This window comes from Hordeum vulgare, chromosome 5H (genome assembly GCF_904849725.1).
Source record: "Hordeum vulgare subsp. vulgare chromosome 5H, MorexV3_pseudomolecules_assembly, whole genome shotgun sequence".
NCBI classification, from domain to species: domain Eukaryota; kingdom Viridiplantae; phylum Streptophyta; class Magnoliopsida; order Poales; family Poaceae; genus Hordeum; species Hordeum vulgare.
The window spans coordinates 21,130,549-21,147,868 of record NC_058522.1 but is presented as its reverse complement, the minus strand read 5'-3'; the positions used below and the strand labels follow the sequence as shown (position 1 = coordinate 21,147,868).

Sequence of the window (17,320 nt, the reverse complement as noted above, 5' to 3'; positions counted from 1 at the left end):
ACCTTGCAAATAGTAGAAACTAATAGATCATATGTGTTTTTAATTCAAACTCTCATATTATTAATCCAAATATTCATGTCCATGCAATGAAACCTCATTCAAATATATTGCAACGAATTCCTTCAGGTATACATTGAGTATCATCTACTTGATTCCATGTTTATGGATCGGATCGGTAGCAAGCATCCACACCACATTGCAATTTGGCCCGGTGATATATTTGTACATATCGTGCACTGCATGCATTCCCTCATTCCCGTCGATGTCGAAGACTAGCAGGAGGTTGTCGTCACATAGCCCCATCCAATAGACACAATTGCAATTGGATATAAAGAAAAAATCATATATTATCTTGCCTCCCCTACAGATTGATCGGTCATGAATATTACAATTGTGATTCTTCGGCTATTTTGGCTGTGTTGATTCTTTTTCAAGTATTCAAGGTTCAAGTCTCACCGTCATATTGATTTCATTACAGAATATATAGATTCACGCGGGAAATCTCTCCCCAGTAATGCTAGAAGGAAATGAAAGCAATAACGATTTGGGAAACAAAATTGTGAGATGCTGCATCACACGAGTATACACACTTAGTTAAGGTCAGCATGTAGGTCGGAATTGAATTACAGTAGTAAAACGGGGACATACCAACGTACAATCTTCAAATTCACCTTTAATAGCAGAGATATTTATGTCCATACTAACAAACCTTATCAAAGTAATAAGGTTTATATCGCAACCGATTCCTTCAGCACCACAATTCATCCATGTTTATGATCGGTAGGAAGCATCCACATGCATATTGTAGCACTCCATGCATGCACTTTTTCCTGTTTGTTATGTATTTAAAAAAATAAAAAAAATGATTGCAAGACAACCATGCACCAAAAAAGTATAACTAAATAAATAGGTGATCTTGAACAACTTATTTGTCTCAATTTACAAAAATCACGCCTCAACATATAAATATAATCATGTATGAAGGAAATAGTCTATCTCAACAACTGCAATGCCTAACCAAAGGGGATAGGAATACGATCATGAGCGAATAAAGTCAACTGCAGTTGTCAGATCTAGCCTGACGGCAAAAGAAAAGGGGAAACCATTATGAAAAATCTCCAAATATATTGCACCTCAACAGACAATCATGTATGCAAAAAGTTGTCTATCCCAACATGCAACCATCCATGAGAAAGAATCAGTCTATTATGTCACTTATATTCTACAAATACCTTGCAAATAGTAGAAACTAATAGATCATATGTGTTTTTAATTCAAACTCTCATATTATTAATCCAAATATTCATGTCCATGCAATGAAACCTCATTCAAATATATTGCAACGAATTCCTTCAGGTATACATTGAGTATCATCTACTTGATTCCATGTTTATGGATCGGATCGGTAGCAAGCATCCACACCACATTGCAATTTGGCCCGGTGATATATTTGTACATATCGTGCACTGCATGCATTCCCTCATTCCCGTCGATGTCGAAGACTAGCAGGAGGTTGTCGTCACATAGCCCCATCCAATAGACACAATTGCAATTGGATATAAAGAAAAAATCATATATTATCTTGCCTCCCCTACAGATTGATCGGTCATGAATATTACAATTGTGATTCTTCGGCTATTTTGGCTGTGTTGATTCTTTTTCAAGTATTCAAGGTTCAAGTCTCACCGTCATATTGATTTCATTACAGAATATATAGATTCACGCGGGAAATCTCTCCCCAGTAATGCTAGAAGGAAATGAAAGCAATAACGATTTGGGAAACAAAATTGTGAGATGCTGCATCACACGAGTATACACACTTAGTTAAGGTCAGCATGTAGGTCGGAATTGAATTACAGTAGTAAAACGGGGACATACCAACGTACAATCTTCAAATTCACCTTTAATAGCAGAGATATTTATGTCCATACTAACAAACCTTATCAAAGTAATAAGGTTTATATCGCAACCGATTCCTTCAGCACCACAATTCATCCATGTTTATGATCGGTAGGAAGCATCCACATGCATATTGTAGCACTCCATGCATGCACTTTTTCCTGTTTGTTATGTATTTAAAAAAATAAAAAAAATGATTGCAAGACAACCATGCACCAAAAAAGTATAACTAAATAAATAGGTGATCTTGAACAACTTATTTGTCTCAATTTACAAAAATCACGCCTCAACATATAAATATAATCATGTATGAAGGAAATAGTCTATCTCAACAACTGCAATGCCTAACCAAAGGGGATAGGAATACGATCATGAGCGAATAAAGTCAACTGCAGTTGTCAGATCTAGCCTGACGGCAAAAGAAAAGGGGAAACCATTATGAAAAATCTCCAAATATATTGCACCTCAACAGACAATCATGTATGCAAAAAGTTGTCTATCCCAACATGCAACCATCCATGAGAAAGAATCAGTCTATTATGTCACTTATATTCTACAAATACCTTGCAAATAGTAGAAACTAATAGATCATATGTGTTTTTAATTCAAACTCTCATATTATTAATCCAAATATTCATGTCCATGCAATGAAACCTCATTCAAATATATTGCAACGAATTCCTTCAGGTATACATTGAGTATCATCTACTTGATTCCATGTTTATGGATCGGATCGGTAGCAAGCATCCACACCACATTGCAATTTGGCCCGGTGATATATTTGTACATATCGTGCACTGCATGCATTCCCTCATTCCCGTCGATGTCGAAGACTAGCAGGAGGTTGTCGTCACATAGCCCCATCCAATAGACACAATTGCAATTGGATATAAAGAAAAAATCATATATTATCTTGCCTCCCCTACAGATTGATCGGTCATGAATATTACAATTGTGATTCTTCGGCTATTTTGGCTGTGTTGATTCTTTTTCAAGTATTCAAGGTTCAAGTCTCACCGTCATATTGATTTCATTACAGAATATATAGATTCACGCGGGAAATCTCTCCCCAGTAATGCTAGAAGGAAATGAAAGCAATAACGATTTGGGAAACAAAATTGTGAGATGCTGCATCACACGAGTATACACACTTAGTTAAGGTCAGCATGTAGGTCGGAATTGAATTACAGTAGTAAAACGGGGACATACCAACGTACAATCTTCAAATTCACCTTTAATAGCAGAGATATTTATGTCCATACTAACAAACCTTATCAAAGTAATAAGGTTTATATCGCAACCGATTCCTTCAGCACCACAATTCATCCATGTTTATGATCGGTAGGAAGCATCCACATGCATATTGTAGCACTCCATGCATGCACTTTTTCCTGTTTGTTATGTATTTAAAAAAATAAAAAAAATGATTGCAAGACAACCATGCACCAAAAAAGTATAACTAAATAAATAGGTGATCTTGAACAACTTATTTGTCTCAATTTACAAAAATCACGCCTCAACATATAAATATAATCATGTATGAAGGAAATAGTCTATCTCAACAACTGCAATGCCTAACCAAAGGGGATAGGAATACGATCATGAGCGAATAAAGTCAACTGCAGTTGTCAGATCTAGCCTGACGGCAAAAGAAAAGGGGAAACCATTATGAAAAATCTCCAAATATATTGCACCTCAACAGACAATCATGTATGCAAAAAGTTGTCTATCCCAACATGCAACCATCCATGAGAAAGAATCAGTCTATTATGTCACTTATATTCTACAAATACCTTGCAAATAGTAGAAACTAATAGATCATATGTGTTTTTAATTCAAACTCTCATATTATTAATCCAAATATTCATGTCCATGCAATGAAACCTCATTCAAATATATTGCAACGAATTCCTTCAGGTATACATTGAGTATCATCTACTTGATTCCATGTTTATGGATCGGATGGGTAGCAAGCATCCACACCGCATTGCAATTTGGCCCGGTGATATATTTGTACATATCGTGCACTGCATGCATTCCCTCATTCCCGTCGATGTCGAAGACTAGCAGGAGGTTGTCGTCACATAGCCCCATCCAATAGACACAATTGCAATTGGATATAAAGAAAAAATCATATATTATCTTGCCTCCCCTACAGATTGATCGGTCATGAATATTACAATTGTGATTCTTCGGCTATTTTGGCTGTGTTGATTATTTTTCAAGTATTCAAGGTTCAAGTCTCACCGTCATATTGATTTCATTACAGAATATATAGATTCACGTGGGAAATCTCTCCCCAGTAATGCTAGACAGAAATGAAAGCAATAACGATTTAGGAGACAAAATTGTGAGATGCTGCATCACACGAGTATACACACTTAGTTAAGGTCAGCATGTAGGTCGGAATTGAATTACAGTAGTAAAACCGGGACATACAAACGACAATCTCCAAATTCATCTTTAACAGCAGAGATATTTATGTCCATACTAACAAACCTTATCAAAGTAAGGTTTATATCACAACTGATTCCTTCAGCACCACATTTCATCCATGTTTATGATCGGTAGGAAGCATCCACATGCATATTGTAGCACTCCATGCATGCGCTTTTTCATGTCTGTTATGTATTTCAAAAAATAAAAAAGCATGAGTGCAAGAGAAGGTATTATGATTCAAACATGCACCAAAAAGTATAACTAAATAAATAGGTGATCTTAAACAACCTATTTGTCTCAATGTACAAACATCACGCCTCAATATATAATCATGTACGAAAGCAATGGTCTATCTCAACAAGTGGAATGCCTAACCGAAGGGGATCGGAATACGCCATCTTTCATGGCAAGGCTAGGGAACTATAATGACTGAATAAATCAATTGCAGGCATTACTTTTAATCAGGAGCTTTTGGGGCCTAGCCTGCTGGCAAAAGCAAAGGAAGAAACATCACGATTTTTTTTTAAATATCACAATTCAACATACAACCATGTATGCAAAAATTGTTCGCCACGGCATGCAACCATCCATGAGAAAAAAAATAAACACTCTATTATGTCATATATGCACCATAAATACATTAGAAATAATCAAATACAATAAATCATATGTGTTTTCAATTCAAACTCTTATATTATCAATCGAAATACTCATGTCTGTAAAATAAAAAAACCTCGTTCAAATATATTGCAACCACTTCTCTCAGCAAGCAACGCGTGAAGAATCATCTAGTTTATTCCATGCTTATGGCTCGGTAGAAAGCATCCACACCGCATTACGATTTGACCCGGTGATATCTTTGCACGGATCGTGCACTTCATGTGTGTCTCCATTCCCGTTGATGTCGAAGATCCGCAACAGGTTGTCGTCACACAGCCCCATCCAATAGACGCAGTTGGGTCTCAGCCCGGAGGCGGTCGCGGAGCACCACCCACCGAAATACTGAGGACACATGAGGAAGGCTCGGTCGCCGATGTCGTGGACCTTGCGCCACCTCTTCCTGGCAAAGTCCATCTTGTACACGCCGCAGCCGTGAACCCTTGAGCCGTCACCGACTTTGTAGTGCAAGAAGGCAGAGATCAGATAGAGCTCCCCGCCGAGCTCAATGAAGAACGGCACGATGATGTTGGTCCTCGGGGGCCGCTCGATGCCGGGGACGGACACGGTGCTGAAGACTGGTCCGGGGGAGAAGTCGAGCACGCCGAGCTCGTGGTACGACTGGAAGAAGTAGAACTTGCCTCCGACCGCCGTGAGCCGGGTGATGAAATTCGGTATCTGCTTGCTGCTCCTGCCGTTGGTTCCCGGGAACGTGACGCTTCCCACGTCGTACTCGTGCCTGGCCCATCCACGTGTTCCGGCGTCACCTCCGACGTGGCAGTACCATACCGTCGGGTCCTCCGGCTCGACGGCCACCACGGTGAAGCCGGCGGCGTTGCCGGTGGCGGGCTTGCCGGAGAGGGAGCAGGAGGATAGCAAGGGTATCTCCTGCTCCGGCGTGAGGGGCGGCAGGTGGATCTTCTCCGAGGTCTGAGGGTTCCACAGGAAGGTGGCGAGGGTGAAGGGGTCACACGAGAGCACCCACCCGTGCGGCGTCATCCATCTCCGCCTGTTGCGTAGCAGGTGGTCGTCGTCGCATGCATGGTGCTGGTGCTGGTACTGTTCATGTTCCCCTTTGGAGATGTGGAGCAGGGTTGTGCAGGGCTCCCCTCCGGCCCCGTCGTGGTCGACGACGAGGCACGGCAGCGGCAGCGGCAGCGGCGTCGAGAACTCCATATCGATCGGTGTGACCTGTCGATCCTGAAGATGTCGTTGTTGTCGCGATCGATCGACTTCTCTCGGGTCTGCAGCAGTTGACAAACAGGTCTTCGAAGGTGCGTGCGAACGTGGTGTTAAATAGGAGGCGTACCTGCACGTTGGTGTTGGACCCCGACTCGAATCCCTCCTCTGCATACCATCGCAGTCGTGCAGAGTCCTGTTTTTACGATCCGGCCGGGACTGGATTCCAAAAGCACGTTTTCCATACTAGTCTGCCTTTTGCAACGATAGAATCCGGATACTTCCACTGTTTCAATCAAATAAATTAAAGGAAATGCTATTTGGCGAACGCTAGCCAGGAGGGTGATTCCAGTGAACACCCTAACAATGCGCCTCCAAAGCGGACTCTCAAATCGCGTGCAACTATTGATCCAAATTGCGCGGTCCGAACGCACTTTTTTCAATAAACCTGAGACAAAGTGGGGGACACGTGTGGCGATTTTGCGGGAGTCCGAATAGCACCCATGTAGTACTCCCACACACGTGGCTCACCTACCCCCCCCAACCCCGCACCTCCATCCTCCAATTTTCTCTTTCTTTTATATCTCTTGCCGCCGGGACGAGCCTCTCCCCCGCTTCTCCTCTGCCACTGGGACAGCCTCTCCTCCGATCGTCAGGTACCATCCACTCCTATGATGCTCACCGTGCCCGACAGTTGTTCGGTGAATTGATCGAGCTATTTTTTGCCCCTTCTTCTTTGAAGCAATGGATTCGCATACACAGTACATATACAACACTATGCTTAGTCGTTCAACTCGTCCAACGAGAAGGACTACACAAATGAGACATCGATGATGCAGGCGATGCTAGCAAACACGGAGATTGCGGAGGAGTATGTTTTTATTTTCAAGAGCTCGAACGAGGGTCATCGAATTCTCAACCGCAACCGAGTGTATGTCCATTTGACCCTGATGGACGACTACTTTGCCCCGGATTCCCTCTTCACTGACAATTTTGCCAGCGCTTTCGATCATCTCAACCATGGCGTCCGGCCCTTTGATGGCCACTTCATATTGAAGAAGCACACCGTGGGAAGGATTGGTTTCTATGGTTACCATAAGTGCATAGCTGCATTGATGCTTGCATATGGTAGGACCGCTTATTCATGGGACAAGTACATGCAAATGTCCGAGAGCACATGCGAAGATACCATGATCAGGTTTCCAACTGATGTGGTCTCGATGTTTGGACATTAGTACCTGAGAGAACCAATTGTGGCATACACCAAAAGGCCTTTGACAATGTCGAAAGAAAGAGGGTGATCAAATTTTCTTGGATCACCTAACTACAGGCACTTGACACATTTAAAGACACATGGTCAGCATAGGCTGCCAGTGGGGAAAGAAGCAAAACAAACTTCCTCTTCAATAGGATCTTTTGGAGCTGGAAGCATGAATCAATCAGCTGCAACAACTTCCTCCACGACAGCAAAATCATGATTTGGAAAATTCTCTCACGGCTAGGTATGGACACACTCTTTCCAAACTTAATTAGTTCTACAAGCAATATAGTAAGAAGACTTGGGATGTCCTCCATGTCAGTGGAGACTTCAACCTACGGAGGGTAACGGCTAGGAGAGTCCACGGAGGGATCCACCCACGAGGGGTCCACGAAGAAGCGGCCTTATCTATTCCACCACGGCTTCCATCCACGAAGGACAAGCCTCACTCACGGTAGATCTTCACGAAGTAGGCGATATCCTTGCCCTTACAAACATCTTGGTTCAACTCCACAACACGAAGTAGGAGGCTCCCAAGCGACACCTAACCAATATAGGAGGCACCACCCTCCAAAAGGTAACATATGCGGTAGAACGATGAACTCCTTGCTCTTGTGCTTCTAAAGGTTGTCTCCTCAACACCGAATCACTCTCTCATATATTTGGCATGGGTAGGAGAGATTGATTTGGTGGAAGGAAACTTGGGGAGGCTAGAGATCAAGTTTCAAATGAATGGATTGGAATATCTTGATCTCAACACATGAGTAGGTAACTCTCTCTTAGAAAAATGGATCTGGCAATGAAGTATGTGTTCTTAATGCTTCCTCTCGAATGAGATGTGGGTGGAGGGGTATATATAGGCATCCCCCAAAATCCAACCATTACAACATTATTGCCAACCTCGATGACACTTAAATGTGAATCTCGGTGGTACCGAGTTGCACTAAACGTGGCAACTTTGAATTCTCGGTGAAACCGATATATGAATCTCGGTGGTACCAATATTGGTGTCCAAGGCAGTTTTCAAAAGCCGGTGAAACCAATTCTCAAAACTCCATGGTACCAATTCTTGAAAATGGCTAGCCAGAGAGTTGTTCCAAAACTCGGTGAGACCAATTCTCAAACTCGGTGGTACCGACTCTTGAAAATGGCTAACCCGAAAGTTGGTCCAAATCTCGGTGAGACCAATTCTCAAAACTTGGCGGTACTGATTCTTGAAGATGGCTAACTACAAAGTTGGTCAGTGATTTCGATGGCACTTAATGGAATCTTGGTGGTACTGAGATGGTGGTTTGGCTTAGGATCTGTCTAAGTGTAAAATCGGTAGGGCCAAAATCAGAATGTTGGTGGCACGGATTTTGTATATGTGGCTTGGGACATATATGTTTTGTGGGAGAATGGCTGCGTATTTTTGGTGGCTATCTCTAAGCACTTGAGCAACCAGTTCATCTTAATACCTCACCCCCTTTTAATAGTATTGGATTTCGTATGTACTCAAAAGTGATTTCTCACAAATATAAAATGTGGAGTCTTCTAGCTTGAAGATTGAGCCAATCATATTTCCTTTTCCTTCATCAAGGGGTTTCTGTTGGAAATATGCCCTAGAGGCAATAATAAAATGGTTATTATCATATTTCCTTGTTCATGATAATCGTCTATTGTTCATGCTATAATTGTATTAACAAGAAACAGTAATACATGTGTGAATAAATGGATCACAATGTGTCCCTAGCAAGCCTCTAGTGGGCTAGCTCGTTAGTCAATAGATGATCATGGTTTCCTGATCATGGGCATTAGATGTCATTGATAACGGGATCACATCATTGGGAGAATGATGTGATCGACAAGACCCAATCCTAAGCATAGCACTAGATCGTATTGTTCGTATGCTAAAGCTTTTCTAATGTCAAGTATCTTTTCCTTCGACCGTGAGATTGTGCAACTCCCGGATACCGTAGGAGTGCTTTGGGTGTATCAAACGTCACAACATAACTGGGTGACTATAAAGGTGCACTACGGGTACCTTTGAAAGTGTTTGTTGGGTTGGTACGAATCGAGATCGGGATTTGTCACTCCGTGTGACGGAGAGGTATCTCTGGGCCCACTCGGTAGAACATCATCATGAGCTCAATGTGACTAAGGAGTTAGTCACACGATGACGTGCTACGGAACGAGTAAAGAGACTTACCGGTAACGAGATTGAACAAGGTATTGGTATACCGACGACCGAATCTCGAGCAAGTTCTATACCGACAAACAAAGGGAATCGTATACGGGATTGATTGAATCCTTGACATCGTGGTTCATCCGATGAGATCATCGTGGAGAAAGTGGGAGCCACCATGGGTATCCAGACCCCGCTGATGGTTATTGGTCGGACCCCGCTCGGTCATGTCTGCGTGTCTCCCGAACCCGTAGGGTCTACACACTTAAGGTTCAGTGACGCTAGGGTTATAGGGAATTGTTATACGAGGTTACCGAAAGTTGTGCAGAGTCCCGGATGAGATCCCGAACGTCACGAGGAGCTCCAGAATGGTCCGAAGGTAAAGATTGATATATAGGACGGATGGTTTCGGATACCGGAAGTGTTTCGGGCATCACCGGTAACGTACCGGGACCACCGGGACCACCGGAGGTGGCCCCGAGGAACCATCGAAGGGGGGCAACGACCCCGGGAGGTAAGGTGGGCCAAGTGGGGGTTGGGACCAGCCCCTAGGTGGGCTGGTGGGCCTCCCCACTCAGCCCAATGCGGAGGGGAGAGAAAAAGGGGGGGCAAACCCTAAGCCAGGTGGGCCTAAGGCCCACCAGGTGGTGCGCCACCCCCTCCTCCCCCTCTGGCCGCCGCACCTCCCATATGGGGGGGCTTCCGCACCACCTAGGGTGGGAACCCTAGGGGTGGCACCCCCTCTCCCCTCCCCCTATATATAGTGGGCACCTTTGGCCATTGGAGATTAGACTTTTGCCTCTCCCTCGACGCAGCCCTGCCCTTCTTCCTCCTCCTCTGTGCCGGTGCTTGGCGAAGCCCTGCCGGGAGACCTCGTCTCTCCATCGACACCACGCCGTCGTGCTGCTGGAGTTCTTCCCCAACCTCTCCCTCCTCCTTGCTGGATCAAGGTGCGGGAGACATCACCGGGCTGCACGTGTGTTGAACGCGAAGGTGTCGTAGTTCGGCACTAGATCGGAATCGCTGCGAGTACGACTCCATCAGCCGCGTTCTAGCAACGCTTCCGCTTAGCGATCTTCAAAGGTATGAAGATGCTCTTACCCCTCTCTCGTTGCTGGTCTCTCCATAGGAAGATCTGAATATGCGTAGGAAAATTTTGAATTTATGCTACGTTACCCAAAAGTTTCTTCTCACGATCCTTTAGCCAATGCTCTATGTGGACTATTCATGAAATGTACTAGGTAAAAGTGTTAGTCTAAGAGACAATGTATGTTGTCATGAATTATCAAAACCACCAAGGAAGCATATGTGCTTTCAATCTCCCCCTTTTTGGTAATTGATGATAACATACAATCAACGCTTCAAATAAAGATAAGCATGTTTGTTGTTGGTGCTCAACCTTCAAGTTCACAAAAATGCTTGTTTTTATTTATAAAAATGCTTCATGTGTGTTTTATCTTCCATTTGTCTCCTAGCAGTGGTAGTTGTATAGTTGTTAATGAGTATTCATAGCATCTGTTGCCATTTTTGTCATTATTTATGTGAGAAGCATTCATAACAACAAGCAAGTCTGAAACATTTGTTGGCACAAAACAAATTGTTGGACAAAGCATTCTCCTTATTATTTTGAACAATTTGTCCAGTGCTTTTCAGCATGAGCGCATTCGTGAGAAACATTTGAGCATGAGCATGTATCACTGCAAACTTAATATCACTTTTTGTTAGAATAAATCCAAGGCATACCGTCGATCATCGAAGGACCAAGCAATCACACGAGCACGACACCGAGATTTGTTAACGAGGTACACCGATATGGCTACATCCTCGGGGCATGACTACAGGCGCTCCTCCCCGTGACACCGTCACAATACCACACCCCGGCCGCCCGGGCGCCGGCACACACCGCCGGCTCCCCTTGCACGCCTGTGCTATTATGTTGGCATAAGCTGCATCGTGTGTCTACCTCCGCTATATATGAGAGGCCTAGGATACAAGTGTCCTATTAGGACACGACTCCATATCCTGTCTAAACACAATACAATTACAAGTCCAACTGTAACCTACCTTGTACAATAATATTCGACACAACTCTAACAAACTCCACCTTGGCGAATATTCTCCACCATCTTGGATTTGTCCATGCGTCAAACCTCCATGTACACTGGACTTGAGATACGCCATGAGCACCACTGCTACTCCCAGACTTCATGTGACTCCACCTGCAGCTGTAGTCCCTTCTCGTCTTCTTCACAGTCAACCCTCGAGCAAAGTTAAGTTCCTTATTACCCTACTTTGTGCTTTCAACTTCTGGAGTATCCGTTCAACACCATTACACACTGATCACTGACCTGCGTGAAAGTAAACAACCCACATAGTGAATGCCACATATAAGAGTTATCTGAACTCAACATCCTTGCTCTTTCTTGACCGTCCATCTAAAACTTGAAGGAATTTCACCGTCGCCTTGTGTCACCCTGAGTCAAATTCGCAGTTGTCTCACCACATGTATGACCACCAAAGCCTTGGCTCGTCTCCATGCCCCGTGCGTACCGCATGCCTCGCTGCTATTACCGCATTGAGCCTCAGCTGTCCCGGTCGAGTCTCAAGGGCCGTGAACCCACACCACTCAACCCCCACATCAGAGTAGCACCGATCATTACCGACCGATGACGAGTTTCACGCTTCCATCAGACCATTGGGCTCCAGTCCGAATTGCGTGTCACTCGCTTTTTTCCCGCTGCATAGGTTGCGATTCTCCGAATCCTTACGCCATAGCTCCTCGATCGAGCTCCACCTTCAACATGACTCCATGGTAGATGATCAGTCCACTCCGCGCCCCGTCGACTTCAAGCTCTGTGTGTACACCTTGAATCAACCCCGCGCCATAGTCTTGTCGAAGCCACACAAGCCGTTAAGCTTGTACCACGTGTTTCCACGCCCAGAAGTCGGTCACCATCAGCATCACGCTCCTATGTCGTCATCGCCGATCCTACCACCATCTTCTGTATCAACCGACTTGCATCGATCCGCCAAACTAACTAGTCCGACCAAGCTGACCTTGTCCGGCTAAACGCCACGCCCCAGGCTCGCAAATCATCTTCCACGAATTCCCATCCATCACATGATAACTCCATCTTAGCTGGCTTGACTTCCCGCAACGCCTTCAAGCATCCCTGTTGTGTCAAGAATTTTTTTCACCCTTTGTCTGCCATAACCCAAGGTTTTCAGTTCAGACAAACTTCTCCACCTCAAACCTAGTGTCCGTTGACACCATGGTTCTTCGTATGGCTGACCCTGCGAAAAACTAACCGAGCTTTCAACGTGATGCACCAAGCACACAAGCAAAACCTGAGGAGGTACAACCCTATGCACTAATCTGGTCTTCACGTCATGTCTGCCTTACACAATTCCCGGCACTAGCAATTGTCTTGTCAACACCTCCTGCAAATTCCCATGGATGCCAACACGATGGACTATTTTCACTCGTTGATCTGTCACGTGCCTCTTTGTGCCATACCAGGACTCGGTCCTTTTTTTCTTTTAACAAAATCTCGTGTCCTTTTCCATCTTTGGACAGCAAGGCACGCAACAGCTTCCAGTGCTTCGGCCTACAAGACCTCGCGTCTAGGACATCCCTGCGGTGCCCCGTATATGCATGCCTCGACTGGGCCGTGGATGAGCAACCTCTGATGTCAGTTGTGCTTCCCCGGCAACGGCGCCAGAAAAATGCTGACTCCGTAACAGCAGACCTTCCCTTCCAACGGCACCAGAAGAATGCTGCTAGCACTCTCCGGTAATCGAAACTAGAAGAATGTTGTTGATGGCCCACCAGCGCGTGGGATCGTAGCAGTTTTCGAGGGTAGAGTATTTGACCCAAATTTGTTGATCGCCAAAAAGGAGGTGAGAGAATACTCTCGAGTATCAGCAGCTGAATTTGTCAGATTCAACCACACTTGAAAGATTAGTATCTGCAAGCAAAGTAGTAACAGCAAAGTAGCGAGTAACGACAATGGCAAGGAACATCAGTAGTGACAGCAGTAGCAAGTAGCAACAATAGCAAGCGACAGTAGTAGCAACAGTAGCAGCAGAGCAAGACAAGTAACAGCAGTAGCAACAGTAGTAGCAGCACTAGAGCAAGACAAGTAATAGTAGGACAAACTCATAGGCAATGGGTCGGTGACTTGTTTGGATGATATTCATCATGCAACAGTTATAACACGGAGAGATATGTGGCTAGCTCCCGTTCGTCAATGTGATGTAGGCATGCATTCCGTGTGTCGTCATACATGCTTAGGGAAAAGAACTTGCATGACATCTATTGTCCATCCCTCCCGTGGCAGCGGGGTCCAAAAGGAAACTACGGGATATTAAGGTTCTCCTTTTAATAAAGAACCGGACCAACGCATTAGCACTTGGTGAACACATGAACTCCTCAAACTATGGTCATCACCGGGAGTGGTTCCGGTTATTGTCACTCCGGGGTTGCCGGATCATAACACATAGTAGGTAACTACAACTTGCAAGATCGGATCTAAAACACACATATATTGGTGACAACATAATAATTTTAGATCTGAAATCATGGCACTCGGGCCCTAGTGACAAGCATTAAGCATGGCAAAGTAGTAGCAACATAAATCTGTGAACATAGTGGATACTAGGGATCAATCCCCATCAAAGCTAACTCGATTACATGATAGATCTCATCCTACTCATGACCGTCCAGCGAGCCTATGAATAGATTACTCACGAACGACGGAGAGCTTCATGGAATTGGAGAGGGAGGAAGGTTGATGATGACGATGGCGATGATTTCCCCTCTCCGGAGCCCAAGACGGACTCCAGATCTGCCCTCCAGATGAAGAACAGGTTGTGGCGGCGCCTCCGTATCGCAAACGCGACAAAATCTTCTCTTTTTTATTTTTTCTGGGACGAAAGTGAACTTATAGACATGAGATTGGGGGCGGCAGAGCTGTGTGGGCCCCACAAGCCTGCCCACCACCACCAGGGGGTGGCAGAGCCAGGGCTTGTGGCCCACTGGCCCACCCCCTCAGGTGGAACTTGGCGCAGATATTTTTCATATTTTCCAAAAATGATCTCCGTAAATTTTCAGGACGTTTGGAGAACTTTGATTTCTGCACAAAAATAACACCAAGGTAATTCTGCTGAAAATAGCGTTAGTCCAGGTTAGTTCCATTCAAATCATGCAAATTAGAGTCTAAAACAAGGGCAAAAGAGTTTGGAACAGTAGATACGATGGAGACGTATCAACTCCCCCAAGCTTAAAACCTTGCTTGTCCTTAAGCAACTCAGTTGACAAACTAAGAGAGAGAAAGAAAAACTTTGACAAACTCTGTTTGATCTTGTTGTTGCAACTATGTCTAACTCATAACCAGAATTTTAGCAAGATCACAAGTTAACCACATAAGAAAATGACACAAAGGTCTCACGGTAAACTAATATCAATGGCATAATCAGCTAACGAGCAAATAATAATGAGTTTCAAATACCAACACTTCAATCAAAACAAGCATGAAGCAATATGAATAGGTGGTATCTCGCTAGCTCTTTCTGAGACCGCAAAACATAGATGCAGAGCACTTTCAAAGATCAAGTGCTGACTAAATATTGTAATTCATAGCAACGAAGATCCATTCATAGTCATACTCAATATCAATCAAAAGCAAAGCATAAAAATGACAGAGGTGCTCTCTAATTGGTGCTTATATAAGAAGAGGATGACTCGACAGGAAAATAAATAGACAGGCCCTTTGCAGAGGGAAGCATTGATTTGCAGAGGTGCCAGAGCTCAAGCTTTGAAAACGGAGATAATAATTTTGGGTGGCATGCTTTCATTGTCAACGCAATGACCAAGAGTTCTCAATATCTTCCATGCTACTCATGCACTACTGGAATCCAGTAATTTGCCGGCTGCCTGATCTTTGCCGTGTGTTGGCCGATGGCAAATAGACTCTTTGCCATCAGCTGCTAGCAAACAGACGGCAAAGAACTGGCTGATGGCAAAGATAATCTTTACCATCAGTGCGTTCTTTGCCATCTGCTAGCGGACGACAAAGGTGGAATAAGCAGATGGTAAAGACACGACTGATGGTAAAGATGGTCCAGACAGACGGCAAAGAGTCACTGCAGCTGAAGTCATCCCTTTGCCGTCTGCCTCGACCCCTTTGCCTTCAGGGTGATCCCCAGGCGGACGGCAAAGGGAACGGACTTCTAACAGCTGCCGCCCCATCTCCCCGACCCCCATCTGCCCTCTCCCTCGGTCCCCATTCTCTCTCTTCCAGATCCACACCCCTCTGCCTCTCCTCCCCACCACCCTGATGGATGGAACCTCACGGAGGAGGAGAAGGGATGGATCCCCCACACCACAAGATGGAGGAGCATAGTGCGTGCGTCCTCCACAGATCTGCCCCTCTTCTCCATGGATCCACGATGGACGAGCAAATTCGCCTCGATTCGTCGCCATTTCATCCGATTCCGGTCCGCCTCGCATGGATCCGGCCCTTGCGCTCGCTGATTTTGTGTTTGCTCAGCAGGAACAAGCCGCTGCGGAGGAAGAAGCAATGCGCTCGCCGCCGCCCTTCAACGCGTCCCCTGCCTCCTCTCACTCCGGCGCCGCGAGCCGCCTCACCGTCCGGATCCCCTCGATCTGGACATGTCTCTGCTACATCCCTACAAACACGTCATCGCCCAGGCCCAGTCTGGCACCGGCAAGACCTCCAGGATCTCCCTCTCCGTCTACCAGGTCATCGATACCAACGTCCACGAGTAAGACCTCGCTCCACTCACATTCATTCGCGTTACGGATTCTGTGGCCGGATTCACCTCTGGTTTCGGCGCAGATTTCTGGAATCTGTTAGAAACATTGGGAGTCAATCTGCCCTCGGCAATTTAACTGATGTTAATATTTTGATTTGGTAGGGTGCAACGCTGATACTGTCGCCAACTAGGGAGCTTGCAGCGCAAACAGAGAGGGTCATGCAGGCTGTTGGTAGCTTCATGAGCGTCTATGTGCACGCGTGTGTTGGTGGCAAGAGTATCGGCGAGGATATTAGGAAGCTTGAGTCTGGAGTGCATGTCATGTCGGGAACCCTGGTCCAAGTATGTGATATGATCAAGAGCAGGACCTTGCGCACACGAGCCATCAAGCTCCTAGTCCTGGCAAGTTTGCTCTTGTCATGCTACATTTGTTTTCTTTTGAAATATGAATTTGGTCAAGTTCAAGGATTCTAACATGATTGATTTCATTACAGGACGAAGCCGATGAGATGTTGAGCAGAGGTTTCAAGGATCAGATATATGATGTCTAGAGATATCTTCCCCCAGAACTTCAGGTCCCTCTTTGAACTATTCTTTTGTGTAGTTTATTAGTCTATCCTGTCAGGCTTGTCACTGCAGAGTTCAATTTGTCACCTGACTATATTTTTTTCTCTACATATATCACCTTTCTGACTTGATATTTTCATTGAGCAACACCAATGTTTTACATCGTTTTCTACTGTAATCATCTTGCTATAGCTAGCAATGCATGTCATTGTTATGCACTGGTTAGCTTCGCGTGCGTTGCTATGAAAGATGAATTTTGTGAGTCATCAAGCTGCTTTGTGAGTCATCAAGCACACACCTGTTGGATTCTTAAATGCCCCTTTTTATCTCTAGCCTCTAGTTACTTCCTCCATGCATCTTTTTTACCTCTGCTATTCGTC

At 44.9% G+C, this 17,320-nt stretch overlaps 1 pseudogene; it reads left to right on the top strand.

The window, feature by feature from the left end:
* The first annotated feature begins 7,124 nt into the window (after positions 1 to 7,124).
* Positions 7,125 to 16,960, top strand: LOC123396214 (annotated as a pseudogene).
* The last annotated feature ends 360 nt before the right edge of the window (positions 16,961 to 17,320 follow it).